The sequence below is a fragment of the Argiope bruennichi genome, chromosome 2 (genome assembly GCF_947563725.1).
Source record: "Argiope bruennichi chromosome 2, qqArgBrue1.1, whole genome shotgun sequence".
In the NCBI taxonomy this organism is placed as follows: Eukaryota; Metazoa; Arthropoda; class Arachnida; order Araneae; family Araneidae; genus Argiope; species Argiope bruennichi.
The window spans coordinates 57,461,334-57,477,943 of NC_079152.1; the positions used below are offsets into that span (position 1 = coordinate 57,461,334).

The following is a 16,610-nucleotide window of genomic DNA, read 5'->3' on the forward strand; positions in this document are numbered from 1 at the left end:
TTAAATCTGAAATTTCTTTAATTGGCAACTACTATCATTCTTCTCCTTCATTTTAATTCGATCTCAAATATTCTGTCAAACAGATTTTGAGAGTTGTATATGGATAATGATTTAATGCTGTCTTTTTCAAAAGTATTTTATCGGTAAGAAGAATTGTTTGATGTGATAAGCTTGTGAAAGTCCTGAAAATCAACTTTCCTTTGCTACGTAACGATAGTGAAAGTGAACAGTTTCGTTGAACAATATTTTATGTTCTGCCGTATAAGTATGCGGAGGACTGAAACTAAATTTATTTTTAAAAATGGTGAAAATGATGGGCACTATATGGCTAAATCTTTAAGCATTTAAAGAATGATAGCAAATACATTGTTTCCATGTTTTTATGACATAACTTTTCTTTTTAACTTTAAAAAGAGGAATGAAAATTGTATATTATTATTATTATTTTATATTTTTGATATTTGTTTATCAGAAAAGTCACTTAAAATTTTATAAAACATTTTATAATGTGCCCATTGATGCTTAGAAAGGAAAAACATTTTTAAGTTTTATTGAATATTATTATAACTCATATCCGTTGAATCTGGTATGTAATTCTCCTCCCCTCAGAGAATTTCAAAATAAGTTTTGTAAGTCAGTTTCACACAATAAACATGCTTTGATATCAATTAAAGCTTTTCGTTCATTACTATATATTTTGTTAAATTTTCTTGTGTATGAAAATACATTGTATTATAATATTGTATATGAATAATGTACAATATTACAATGTATACTATATAATAATATACAATATATATAATATCTTGTATTGTAAATGAAAAATATACTATATGAAGGTGGACCGCGTTTTTATCAACTTCTTATTGCTGTTCTTCAAAATTGCCGAATTAAAAAAAGAAGTAAATAAATAAATTTAATTTCGTAATGTAGTCTAGCATTCGCGATATTGTTGTGTAACTACAGTCCAGACCGTAAGAGCAACAAGTTAACTATTTGCTAGCACATGTTTTTATTTATATGTATTTATTAAAAAGCGCATGCGCATATTCCCAAATTTCAGAGAAGAAAAAAAAAGGTTGTTATAAATGAATTTGTTTATTTATAAGTATTAGACAATTCCATCTTTTGAAAAAAAAAATTAAAATACTAAATATGAATGAATTAGGACTAAAGATTTAAATTTAAAAGTACTTTATCATATGTATTTATCCACCCCCCTCCTTTAAAAAAAAATGCGCATGCTTTTAAATAGATATTTGATTTATTCAATTATCGAAACAAAAATTCCATGTTTTTTTTTTCACCCCTAAAAAATATGGATTGAAAAGAGTTAATACAGAATGGTTATCATTCCGTATTACGAATTCAAGAATGTTCGGAATTTTTTTTTTAAATGTCTCTCATACTGTCGAATCAATAAAAAAAATCAAAGAAGTTATTTAAGAAATGCGTTTTGTAAATTGTAAACTAGGCTAATTTTTTCTTTTCTCCCGAAACAAGGGAAATAATAATAATAAATGTATTATTCCTGTAATAAACGATTTCCTTACAGTGAAAGGAAATCTGGCGGAAATACAATTAATTATTTTATGTCCATATCAGAAATGTTATTGTGCAGCCTGAAAATACAGGTGTTTATACAATAAACAATGAATTAAAAAATAAATATATACATTAAAAATTGTCCAAGCTATTTACATCACTAAATAGTCAACTTGCAAAAGCTTTATTGCTGTATATGTTAACAAGGGAATTTGTTAAAATTTTTTTCCTTCTGGTGAGTTAGTATATGAATCGATGTTATCTTTTTGACCCATAAAAGTATTCCTATTTATATGTACTGTAGATTTTCATGCTATGAACCATTTCATTTAAAAACCTATAGCTTTTTTGAATATGTCTTGTATTTTTTTAAAAGTTTTATGAGGTGTTTTTTTTTTCAATTATTCTTTTCACATATTTGTAATAAGTATTTATAAAATGATTAATTAATGGAGACCTTATAAAGCTTGAATTCCTTTGCCCGAATTCGTTTGTTAGATAACGTATATAAAAACAGCAATCGGTTTAAAAAGTTAAAATTTCGTTGATTAATGGATAAAGATTTATGCTTGTATATATTTTTAAATTTTTTTTAAAGAGTTAGGAGACATCATTAAGCATATATTTTATGTTTCATTCACCCAATCTCATTCATGCTTTTTATTTACGTTTTTTGGCATCGTGACATTGAAAATCATTGAACTCCCTCTATCTTCCTTCTCCATTTCTCCCCTATTAGATTTGAAGCTTCATTCAATCTTACTTTGCCTTTTTATTACTAATCAGTATTTAGTTGATGCAAAATCCTTCCCATTATAAGCCAAGCTAATTTATGCTAAAGGTTTTTTACTATTTTTTTTCCCGAAATAAAGTTTGAAATATGACTACATTATCTCGCATTTTGTACTCTGTTACCGGCAATATTTAAATCAAGAAATAACCATATTTTATAATAGAATAGAATGCTGATTTTATAATGTAGCTTTTTTATCTATTAGAGACACTGATAAGTAATTATTATTCAAATGAATGGCTAAATATTCAAATTGGTTATTCCAAACCCGAATTGATGTGGAACGTACTTTGGGTCGGAGATTATTAATTTTATTGTGTACACTTAATAATTAATTTTGAATATCTTATACTTTGAAGTATTTATTGAAATTGATCTCTTAAGTTAATTCATGCACCGTTCCATATTTACAATTTCCTTTTGCCCAATTTTGTAGTTTTGTCTGTTTGGAAAGTGTATCTGATCATAGCTACGGATATTCGATTTCCTGTTATGTTCTTTCATGTCATACTGTTGAGGACTGTGTGTGATGACAATTGAAGCAATGAGAAACACAAGTTATTGAAAAGAATTTTTTAAAGTTTTCATTATGATATTTATGTAAGAAAAATGGCGAATCAGAACAATTAGAAGTATGAGCTAGTGTCCAATTCCTTTTAACATTAGTTTGGCATTATTAGTTTTATTGCAATGGTAATTCGGATATATATATATATATATATATATATATATATATATATATATATATATATATATATATATATATATATATATATAATATGTGAAAATTAAATGTGATGTAAGTATTTCTCCCTCCCTCTCAAAAAAAAAAAAAAAAAAAAAAAACTTTTTCACCTTAATATGTGAAATTATGTTATATTAAATTTAAAAAGTACCTGATGGTCTTCTAAATAATAAATTATAATTGCATAGTTAATGTGATACCGCACCGGCTGATTGAGCAGTTTTTCGAATTTCCCTCATTTTTGCTTTTGGTACTAATCAGTTGCGGAATTAGACTTTTTCCTGCCCTAGGCTTTGTGAGGCATCTTTGAATAAACTGGCCAGTTAATTTCATATACCAAAATATTCTTAACTTAATCAACTTGTTAATTATTTAATCAGATAAATATTTTATTTTAATTACTTTTGAAAATGTCATTTGTTTATTTACCATGACTCATGTTTGCACGGCATCCACTTTTGTAATCAGTTTTATTTACAAGCAGACCCTTGGTGTTTAGAAATACTATAATAATTGAATCTATTGAAGATGATAGGAATCTCAAAAATTATACTTGACAATTATTATCCAAAAATCTTACAAATCCTACAATATATATTCGAATTTATTTATTTGGAACTTAGCATTAAATTTTTTTTAATGAACTATGTGAGGCCTCTTTTTTGCCCAGAGGCGATAGGCGGTTATTTAGTCTGACTAGTTAGAAATCCGCCACTGGAACGTTTACTACTTTTAATCATCAATTGTTTCGTATGTATTTTTTAAAAATCATTGACCATCTACCTGAAATAAACACCATGGTGGAATCTAATAGCATCGAAGTTTTTAATTTACAACCCTACCATAATAAAGAGCTACAAGTTTCTAAAAAGGGGAGGGGGAAGATCTAGTCCTTCTACAATGTTATTCGATTCCTATGAAAAATTGGAAGAAGAAAACTGAAGATGAGGACAATGGTACAAGAAAATTACGTGAAAAGATGTTGCCGAAACTGCTTTATCGTTCTCAAGTTTGCATATCAGCATTCATCTGTGTTCATACCTGACGCTCTAGTAAAACTCCATTGCATGAACTTCCAAAACTTGTATCGTGTGAACTTTCAAAACATAGGTAATGGTAGTGGTACTCAAAAAATTTGCAATGCAATTTTAATATGATAACATTCATCATGTTAAATTTTTTTTAGATGAAATAAATGTGTATGCACAGATTTAGAGAGGTAACTTATAACTTCCAAAAAAGTATTTATGTTTTTGGTGATTGATATACATTTTATTTTGTCCGACGAGTCGGAAAATATAACTGGCAAATTCCAGTTTTTAAAGGCTGTCCAGTTTTTGGAAAGGATAATAAATCTATAAATTCAGTTACTTGACTAAATTTCATATTCAAAATCACTGAAGCTCCATTGCTTTTGTTTAAGGTGGACTTGCATCTGGCACAATTTGCTAAATTGAATGGATCTTTAGATATTGTTTTCGTCCCGCATTTCAAAAGTATCTCTCATTTAACTGAAATAGAGAGATTTGGGATCTGTCCCATTTTTCTTCTTCTCAAAGTCTCCTCCTTTGCTCAGATTACTCATGTGTTTGTTACAGTAGTGCTATTTTTCGTTATTTTTAACTGGGGAACTGCACTGAGACTTTCAGGTTTATCTTTACAGTGCTATTCATTTAGAGGTAACATAAAACCAATAGATTGTCATATACCTAAAAGTTAATGTTTGTAAAAATCAGATTACTTTTATAAATTTCTGCAATTTAAATAATAATCATTTTGCTGATTTAAATTCGTTTATTAAAAAAATTATTTCCAAATTCTGATTGGAGGCTATTTAATTCTACAAAAATTTGATAATGGTGTCCGTTCGATGTCACATGATGCCAGCTAAGCACGGAATCGGATGCACTTAGTGCTGGAGGAAAAAGGACGCACCTCTATATAGAGCTACATATTATAACAGGCATATTTGTATATAACGTATAACTATTAGCTGAATGTAAAGTGTGAAATAATGTTATGATATTAGAGAAGAGCTTTGACTTAAAAAAGAGCAATGTTTTGAAAAATAAAAGCTAAAATATTGGATATGGGGATGAAATGAATGTGAATATTGTTGGTTCCACCAGAAACGTGAATATGATTCCACCAGACCGAACTGCAAAATTCGGCTTTTTGTAGTAAATTTTTTTCCAAGTGAAAACCCAAAACTTTTGTTTTACACTGAGATACTATTTGAGCTTCATTGTCTCTTCAATAATTCACTGATATGTTTTAGATTTTGTATAATTTTTCTTGCCACTTTTCATTTTGGATAAATATTCTACTTTACCCTCCATTGAGCTCTCTGATAAATCTTTAAAAAATGTCTAATTGGGATGTAGAATGTGATTTATTTAAATTCACATTTCAACCTAGACTCATAATTGTCAAGCAGATTTCTTCATGATTGCAACATTGTTTTATATTGTCTAAAAAAAATGAATTTGCCAAGATTATTGCGTGTCCCCATTTTATTGCTTAGAATTCTGTCATTTTCTACTTTATGCATTAAACTAAATTTATTCAGCTGTGGGCTAATGAGCTATAAACTAGGAGAACAGCTGATGTACTGTAGGATTTTCTACCAAAATTTTATTAATAAAACGCGAATATGATTAGAGTTTCCTTAATATGCTTGCAATTATTTAGTTAAGTCCAAAATAACAGATGGTAAAGTGTAGGCAGTGGTGCTTTTTAATAGTGCCATTTCATTTGATTGCGACGATATCAATCTTCATCTAAAGCAACAACAGTTGTGATATTCATACATTCCTTGCAAAAATTACGTTTTTTCACCCGATATCTATACTCAACTGCATTCTTTGTTAGTAGAATATAGACAATTACTTGCATAAAAAACTACAGTTTCACTGCTATTTCCTTTCATAAACATTGTCAAAATAAAAACTAAAATCCCGATTAAAATAGATGCTCAGTATTAAGACCATTATTTTAGCATATTGACTGCCTAGTTTTGGGACATAAAACAGATGTCACCGAGTACCTGTTAGGGTTTGAATGTTTTTTTTTAATTATTGAAAATGTTTAATAATTGAATTCACGTGAAAAATATTAATTTTAATCATATAATTATGTGGCACTCAATCAGTGAATATACATTTATTTCTCTGCTTAAATAAGAATTATACTAGCCGGTAACTACTAAGATAATAATAAGCAGCGAAAACTATTGTCAATAGACAGTATGTATCTGTTTGACAAAATCTACAGTTTTGTATTAATTATTTATTTAGAAAGAGATGGCCGCAGAAAAAAAAATGTTGTTGGCTACAAATGAAGAGCATATTCAGTTAATCCTGGATTAATTGAAACGCCTAAGTTCTTTTATTAATGCTAGGCAAAGGTCACATTTTTAGTATTAATCTAGTGCCAGTTTTTTGTTGATTTTTCTGCTAACGCCGCGTGATAATGAAAATTGAATTTTAGATATTGTGTTTTCCATCTCAACTGACCATCGCGGCCGGAGCGTAAAATCTGGTTTCTGTCACGGGTGACTGATGTGTCGTTTTATCACTTTAAAGAACAATAAGAAGTTAAAACCTGTAAACTGCAGTTTGGTTGCATCTTTTGTATTGTATTGCTGTGAAAATGGCGTTTACGTGAATGCAGACGATGTTTATTCATTCATTCGTACCATTCCTTCCACCTCCTTCTTCCTGAAGAGTAAAACAATAAGTTTAACCTCATCATCTATTGGCAAAAATGTGTCTTATGTTATCAGAAAAAAAATGTCTTATTTTTTGATATTGCATTCCTTTTCCTCTTAAACGTAATTAAGACATTCCAAAAAATTCTGTTATTGTATTGAAAAGATATAATATGTAAAGTTAATAAAATTAAAAATAAAAGAAACTAGGCAAAGTTACAAATCCTTACAGAATTTTTAGTATTTCAGAAAGTGTTTGTGTAGCATCTGTTAAAAAAAATGTAGCATCTGTCTCTTTAAGAAAATCTCGGATATTTTACTTTTCAAGGATATATATCAGTTACGTATCACATTTGACTTAAAAGTAAAATATCCTCCTGTTATTACGATATTCACGAACATTTGATCGAAAGACTCTAGTTCCTAAGGATAAAATATATATTTGTGTTATATGAAAATGTGAGATGAATATCACAGCTCTAGAAAATGAGTTCCAAAGAGTTTCCATTTAACTTCAAAAGATCGTCAATCTTATAAATAATGAGAGAAATGTCTTTCTTCTATGTGTGATTTATAAGAGAAATTGTTTCTCTGTAAAATGAGCATGTTATTTCTTCGTTTTAGAATTGGAGGAGGGGACAGAATTCATGTATATATGTAATGTCTTTTTAAAAAAATGCTCTCTTTTTGCAATTTAACTAATCATTTTCTATAATTTTTTAAAGAATTCTCCAGATTTTCAAAATGAATTATCTGAAATTTCTGGCCGAAGTATATGGTGCTAAAATTTGTATTCATAATTTTTAATTTAAAATTAAAAAATCACGTTTTTTTTTACTGCAAAAATGCCCCTTCTGAGCGCATTATTATTTTTAGAATTATTTCTTTGAATAGAATTTAGAATTTTAAACTTTCAAAATGATTTTATTTCAAGAACATTTTATATGTACAAGCTGAATATTCACTTATCCATTAGCTGAATGAACAACTTGGTTGAATATCAAAAATAAATTTTTTGCGGTCCATGATTTTTATAGAATAAGTTTTATAATGTAATAAAATCTGACGCTTTTTTATAATTCTGGACAAAATTTTATTAATCTGGAACCTAACAGAATCAATTAAAAAATGTTTGTCTTCTGTTTTCTTTGTAAACTTTGATAATCTTATAGGAGACGTTATTTACAAATGAATCTGTTTATTTACTTTTTTGTTAATAAATAAAGCCAAACCTCGCCTCACTTGACAGCTTGTCTGCCCTCTCGACGAGTGCCGAGGAGAGGCCCCACTTCCTGAAACATGACTCTTTTCGTATTGCATCGTTGTACCCAGCTGTTGATTCGACACTGTCAGCCTTTCAAGATCTTCCAATTTCAGATTAATCTAATATGTTTTCTTTAATGGTTAGCAACCACAGATGGCTTTTCTTCTGAACTTCCCACTTACATTAATTTTTTTATGTACTTGATTTTTTTGATTGCTGGGCTGTACAGCCTACAGCCATTTCATGCAATTGTTTTTGATTTTCCCGTATGCGCAATCCTTTTTTGGTGAAATCGCCATCACTATATGAGAGAGCATTAAAATAAATGTATAAATGATAATGATAAAATGTTCCAGTGCTTTTTACAAATGATGTGATTGATATGATGAATAATATATGATTTCAGCAAAAAAGTGAACGAATCATCAACATTTAACTCTTCAATGTAGCCATTTACTACGCTCGAATGAGAAAAGGAAACACATATTTTCTATTAGTTATCAAACTTCTTACATGCACGTTTTGAAGTTTTAGTTTTAATAAGAGGATATTTTTTATGTTTCTTTTGCATTCTTCCCTTGATTCTCTAAAGCATGCTCAACAAAGTGGAATTCTCTGACAGATTCACAACGCCATTTTTTCCCCCGTAAAAAGGCTTTGATTTGTTCATATAACAATTGAAGGGCTTAAATATGAACCTGCATATTGTTTTTCTCTAAATATCCTCTTGAATTATAAAAGATTATCGCCCGACAACGACTTTTTACAAACCTTCAACGTTAACTTTAATACTCTTTTCTAAAAAACTTTGAGGACTTTATTAAAAAGAAAAAAAAAACTTCTAGATTCTTCTATGTTTCATTTGTACACCGGAAAAGTAATAAAAAATAAATTTAAAAAAAATCTTTTGCAAAAACATGCAAACTTGAGGTTTCCAATTTTTTCGGGACTTTCGGTCCCATACCGTTTTTTTCGACAGATTTGCTAATCATGTAACATATATTCAACTGTGAAAAACAGGAATTGTCATATTCCAAGTTACTTGACCTTTACTTTTATGGAGGAGAGGTAGAAAGTTTACCCGTGTAATAGCGGTTAAAATAAAAATAGAATGATAAGATTTTTCACTTAATATTCATCTATCTTATTTCTAGAGGTTGTTTTCGAAAAGTTTATCTTACACCGGAATGCAACTTTGATATTTAACCTAGTTAATTATTTTTTTACGAATTATTTGCGTGCATCGAACGTGATACATAATTCTGCTTTATTTCTCCATTTATATGTTTTTGAAATGTGAAGATCAGCGAATTTCGATTGTTGTTGAGTAGCTTAAAAATGCCTCATCAGTTTTATGTACTCTTATAAATTAAGTGGTCTAACACTTATTTATTTGATTTAAAATGGAATAATGATTTGATAGAATATTTTGTAGAACATATGTGCAAATTTTAATATGTTGAAGAGGGAAGGTGTTAGCTTTTTAGTCTGTGTGTAGTAAAAAAAAAAAAATAATAATAATTCTATAAAATTGCAATGCTACTCCCAATGATGCAAATTAATATTATATGTATATTAACGCCGTCATTATAAATGTATCTCTGAGTGATGTAACGAATAACAGAATTTATGCTATTTAAAAGATAAACATTATTTGAACACATTTAATTATATTTCAGTTTGCTTTACGTTTTTATGTAGATTGAAATGATTGTGAATTGTGACATTAATTGGGCCTTCTAATTTGAAGATTAAATGAATTCACCGATGGATTAGAAACGCTGTCAACCACCAAAAGGTTTAGTAAAGTAATGTTATTTTTATGCTAGTATTTTTAATACTTAGCTAAATATCTATGTTTGAGAGTCATTACAATAGGGTTCAGGAAGTGTAATTGGAAATGGTGACTACAATATACACGGCAAGTGCTTTAGCGAGTTTATAAAGATCTGCTTCCATTATGACACTCTATATGAAGAAGGGAAACACCTTCCCACATTGTTTTCAGTGTTATTTTCTAATGTCTCCTTCTTTAGCTTCAACTCTTATTTAAAAAAGTGAAATCAAAAATTTTCTGTCGTTATTCATTCATTCTAATCAGTTATTTGCTATATAAGTTGCAAATATCTTGGATCTGTAGAATATTACAGTTAAGAGTAAGATTCAATTTCACTTTTGGAACTTTCTTCTGAAAATCAGGATTACGTTCTCATTTACTTCTGAAATTTTTCATTGTGGTATAGTTTGGAACAGACTTTTATAATAATAATAATAAAAAAAAACTATATTTCTCATTCATTTATCATAATTTGTGATATAATAGAAAGTATTATTAAATCTAGGATCGATACTGCGTCCTGTATCATAAAATAGTGTTCATTATTTTATGTCACATTGGCAGTTGACATTAAAAAAAATCTACCTAGTGATTTATTTACATTACGAATAAAAGCTGCTTATTAAGAACGTTTGGATGCTATTTGACGTCAACTGTGGAAGAACCTCGAGGACAGGTGGGTGGGGAATATGCTGCTGAGAGAGAAATCTGAAGACGATGATTCTGATTCTTTCCAATAAAAAATTGGATGTTGTGGAAATGGAGGAAGTAACATGTCTCAAATCATCCACGTTTTAATTTTTTTTATATATAAATATGTACATTTTGATCGGTTATATTGAAGGTACCAGAATGAATACCCATTATTCATAAATCGGAGAGATTGATTAAGTTGACAGTGATCAAATGATTATGGCAGGTTTGAAGTATTAAATTGACTAAATCAAAAGATTTTTTAGTGAATTAAACGATAATTTGCAATTACTGAGAGTTAAATTAAATTATTCTATCAGATCTTAATGCTTAAATAGGTTTTTCAGGTAGTGCAAATGTTGAAGGGGGGGGGGAAACTCAATTGTATAATAGATGAAATCTTTTATTTGAAGTGAGAACCGTATTTCCTACCATTAAATTGACTTATTAGTCTAGTTATTTTAAAATTTATTTCTAAGTCTCGGATGTTTCCTTCTCTCGTCTCATAAAATTCAGTCACTTTTGTTTTTACCTCCTCTTTATTTATTTATTTTTTTAAAAATCAATAATTTCTGTTTATAAATTATTCCAAAATGAAATTATTAAATAATTATAAAAGTTTGTACTTGATATTTTATAAAATAGAATATATTTTTATTGGAAAACGGCAAGAAAGTGTATTTGGTGGCAATTGGGAACGGTGTAATTCTGAGGCAATAAGCTGTAGTTTCTTATCATTTCAAGTACATTTTCATCAAAACAGTTCGTTGATCAGATTTTGATCAACAATCAAAGTAAGTGATCCCAATTATCTTATAATTACCGGGTCAATTATCGACGTCGCTATAGCTGCGGCTGACTAATTATAAAATTGATTTGGATAAAAAAAAGCATTGTTTAATAAGCCCATCGGGCATGATTATACTCTCACATAAATAATGGACCTACTTTCCATCTCATTCAATCATTTGAAACTGAATGATATGACAATAAAGTCTTCAAAATTCATTTGCAATGATCCGAACTGACCCTACTTACTAAATTCCTTGATATTTCAATTGTCTGAGAAAGTAACGTCCTTGTGTGAGGAAAATGTAGTGATAATTATATCTCATGTTAATATGAAACGAGTGAAAATAAATGAAAAAATAAATTCTGTGTTCTAAGTGTTATTGAATTTTTATCGAAACTATCAGTATAGTAAATATTAGTGTTAGGTTATCGAGGCATTGTTTTATTTATTTCTAAATAGTTTAATGTTTCCAAATTCACCTAACGTCACAATTACATATCATTTAACTGCACGTAGTTGTTACCTATTTTCCTCCTACAAAATGCTAAGTTAATTCCTTAATTAAATTGGTGTTTCGCTCTTGAAACGAATTAAATGAACATGTCCATTTAATTCATGACATGAGGACATTTATTCATCACATACTTTGAACTCTGAGTTTTAAAACATATTACTAATGAAATGAAAAGTTTGACAATATATATCTTTCTGGCTGACATTTTTTCGAAAGAACTAATATTTTTTAAGTCGTCGAGGCTGACAGAAGTTCAAGATCAAATGCAAATAACTAGATCAGCCAACCGTTACAAATAGTCGTTTTTGAAATGAGCTATTTTTAAAGCCATCTCTCAGTTTCTGTAATTTCAGCTGCTAGAGGAAACATCAGCTAGCAGCTGGAATTATATATATATTTTTTTTTTCAACTTTTCGGCGACATCACTGTGGAGAGAAACATTTTTATAAAAAAGAAATGCATATGTAAATATAGAATACAGACAGCATTTTTTTTTTTATTAGTTACTAATGTGTACTTTTTTAAATTTGTTTTTAAGAAATATTTTCTGTTTCTTTGTTTTGGAATTTCATAAATGAAATTATAAAATTATGTACTTGAGCTCCCCAGAGAAGTTAGATGGCGAGAAATCTCACTGTGGATGTTGAATTGTTTTTCATATCTTTTTTTTTTCTTTCTATAAAGATTTTTGTTAATTATAAACAGTAATCGAACAAAATTGCATCTGGTATAATTAATATTGTTTTTCTTTTAGCGTATGAGCATGATGTTATTTTGCGTATTGAGCGTAACATACTAGCTGGATATGTCGCATGTTAATGTAGATGTTAAAATATCAACAAGATAAGTTGTTAAATTGGCGCTTGGTGGAAAATGGAATACAGTAAATTCCCAATTAAATTATTGGAATTTAAGATTAGCATTTGACTAATATACCAAATGTAGCGGGGACTGATAATTAAAACATGAAGCTGACTTATTCTTCTAATATGCGGTTAATAAGTAGGATTTTTTTATTGCTATTATGTTCATCAAATGTTTAATATTTGCATTAAACATTATAATTTCAAGTGTAATATTCTATTTTGATATTCTTTATTAAGTTGTTTTCTTATACAATTAATGATTAATATAGTTTTCCGACTTTGTAGACGCCTTTTCACCTGAGTTACTCCATTAAAATGAAACTTCGTATTGCATATTAAAAAATTGCAAAAGCAAGAATAATAATTATTAATAGATAATATTATATCAAACAAGAATATGCGGAATTCAAATTTTAGATAAATAAGCTCTCCAATAAATTCGATACAGTATTATTTTGTGAGCAGGAAATACAGAATTAAGGAAAAGAATTATTTTTGATTCCGGTTGACACAAATGATAATTTACAGTGACAGATTCCATTTCAGTGTTTATCGCTGGAAGTCACGAATTTCATTTTATGGTAGATCTTTAAAAGTGTCAAACGGATGCGCCCAGCAAGGTAATAAAGTTTATACTCAAAATCTTGACGTAAGTTTATCATGGACGCTTTACTAATCTTAATTTAGATATTTTTTGAGGTCCAGGAAAAGGAGTTTTATGAAATTTAGTAGTTTATGAAGTTAGTTAGTTTAAAGGAGCAATCGTATTTATCGAACCGGTTAAGTAAAATAAAAAGATTGCTTGAACATAGCGTTTATGAATAATTTATAAAAAGTTGTTGAAATAATAATAAAAAAAATGTCTGGAAATAAAATTGGTATTGCTGCAAAATTGTTTTAATTTTATAATAGTGTTAAATGGTTTTTGTACCTAAGTTCTGAAGTTATTGAAGAATATCATTCATTTTAATTTTTAATTAAAAATCTATTAAAATTTTGGACAGTTCTTCCTTGGTAAGTATTTGCCACCCAAAAAGTAATTACGTGTGAAATTTGTTAGATCGAGGCCCTAATGTCTATTCTGGGGAGCATCAGGAATGATTTTTAGATGTCCTCCTCATTTACAGATTATGATTACATTTACAATTTACATCATTTTGCCGAAAGTTTTCTGACATTTATGGGCGCGAACTATCTTCTTTAATTCATCTTAGTATTATGCAAAACCGTTGTGGAATTTAAACATTTAAATTTTTATACAAAATTCACTTGCAAATTCTTGTTAAAAAAATTGAATCGAGAGTTATTTTTTACTAGTCGCTTTAGACGACCAGCTTATCTACCCTAATTATTGATTTTTATGCACCCTAATAATTGACTGTTGTGGGATTAATACGGAATGTATTTTTTTTAAAAATCGACACGTTATTTTATACGATTTAAATGTTTCAAATCAATTATATCAATTTATTCCAAATTAAAAATGCGGATTAAAAATAAAAGTTGAAGTTATAATATTACAGTTGAGCAAATAATTGGAAAAGCACGCATTTAAATATTTTGAAGGATGTATTCGAATTCCAGCATTAAATTCAAAAGCATTGTGTATCAAATTGAATAAAAAATATTATTAAAATGAAAGGAGAAAATGTGTGGGAATGAAATTTATATAATTGAAAGGGTAATTTGTTGAGTCTTAAGATAATGCAAAGAGCATTTTTCTAAAATAATTCTTTTAGAAGTAATAATCATCCGTTTCCTTAATTAAGTCATAACTATTACTTATCTGGCGATGATTAAGCTTATTTTCGCTCGCTTGATTGAAGTTTGTGTGAAGTCTATTTCATGATTTCCTTTATGACTTCTTTTCTTTAACTGAATGGACTTTTTTGGTGATACGGCGAAAGATTTTCAGAATAATTATAATAATATTTTGCAACTCTATAAATTAATTAAGAGAAGCGTTGAATTGCAATGTAGAAACGATCAATGAAGTAGGATCGAAATTCGAAAGATGGGTTGTTTACATTTTACTGTTGCCATTCGACATTAAGTAATAAGAGCCATTTTTGTGCATCATTTCCTATATTTATAGAGAGAGAGAGAAAGGTGAAATTCTAACTTCTCATTTTCTATCATGATTTTTAATCTTAAAAAACGCAGAGTGACTTTAGCAGTGTAGAGTTACCCAAGTACTTGATTGATGGATTTGGTTTTTTAAAACTCGGAACGACAAGTGTAATTCATGTGTTGTGTTTCGAGTGTTCCAAGCTGCGTTAAGTCTCTAAGCAGCCGCTGCAGACTGAGACATGGTCCGAGATGACATATGGCTGTGTTCCAGGCGCCGTTGAGTACCTAAATAACCAAATTTTGCTGAGCTTCCCGCGGTGCTAGGATTCCGGCGCTCATTGAAGGTGGACCGTCGCCAGACCTCGGCCAAGCAAGCGAAAGAAGCACCAACCTATGCTAAAAAACTGCTTTTATACCACACAGTTTTCTTGATGGCTTGGCGAATATTTGACAATTTATGACGTCGGTTTTGGCTTTGCTGAATTCGCTCTTTCGTGAAATCTTACCGCAAGCGATTATTTTTTTTCCTTTCCCTATTCAATTTTTCTTTATCACCATGCTTACGGCACGTGCACTGCCATTGTTTGTATTCTTTGCTACGCTTTCGATAGTTGTATATTTAGTATCTCCTGCCAAATAGCCCCTTAATTGAGTTTGACTCAGCAAACATGCTGTTTTACTATTATTTCGAGCAGCTTGAATGGAGTACTTTTAGTATCAAAATACTAAGATGTTAACATTATGGCTTCGTCAAGTGATTCATGTGGACCAACACTAATGGTGACTGTGCTTGAGCTTAGGAAATCGACTTATTACTAGCCACAAAAACATTTTATTTTTATTTATTTCTTTTATTACTATGATATAGTTCTATACCAAATTCGAGTATAAAATTTTTTTATGTTTTGTTTCCAGAATTATCATTATGACACAATATTACAAATCATGAATGAATGCGTTGCATTCAGATTTACCATTATTTGCACCGATGTCGACAGTGAAACTAGATAAACACAAAAAATTTCTGTAGTTTTCCTTTGATATAAGAAATCTTTCGAAAAATAGTGTACCCAGTATCTTTATGTATTCTAAAGCCATTTTATAATTTTAATTCGTCTATACTAAGTGCTTTTGGCAACCAGCTTGTTCGCCTAGATTATTGATTTTTCAGTCTGATGAGCGATTTATTAAAAATGCTGTATTTTAATTACACTTTGCAGTTTGATACGACTCTAAAACATGAATTAATCTTCCACAAACAAATTAAAAAGTGTATATACTAAGGTGCAGAAGTGGAAGAAAATTTCTATTTCAGAGTTAATGTCAAAGGAAAGCAATTTTTCTTGAAATCTTGATTTCAAAAAAATTGCTTTCAAATATTTGCAAAATCACGCGGTTGATTTGTTTGATGAATAAATTTGAATTTCATCAGTTATTGTCTATGCAATTTTTATTTAGAATAAAGGAAGAAAATTGTAAAATTGTAATTAAAAAAAAAAAGGAATCGGGATAAATTTATACACCTAATCGATCATGCTTCAACGAAGATTGGCAGCTTTGGTATCAGTAAAATACAAAATTGCAACTAATTTTGATTTCATATATTAGTTCGAAGTAATCTATACTAATAATAAAGCTCAGTGTGTGTGTGTGTGTGTGTGTGTGTGTGTGTGTGTGTTGGCGCTCTACAGGCCATACCCTTTGACCTACATGGTACATGTATACATAAATTTGGTACATGTATACCTTGGAGGTCCATTTTCCCCACTGCCAAATGAGTA

The 16,610-nt window shown here is 29.2% G+C and overlaps 1 protein-coding gene across 3 annotated transcripts in view; it reads left to right on the forward strand.

The window, feature by feature from the left end:
- The window catches only part of LOC129959983 (unconventional myosin-XVIIIa-like), a 106,987-nt gene that overhangs the window by 56,074 nt on the left and 34,303 nt on the right, over positions 1-16,610 (forward strand). The gene's annotated exons all lie outside the window — the stretch shown is intronic.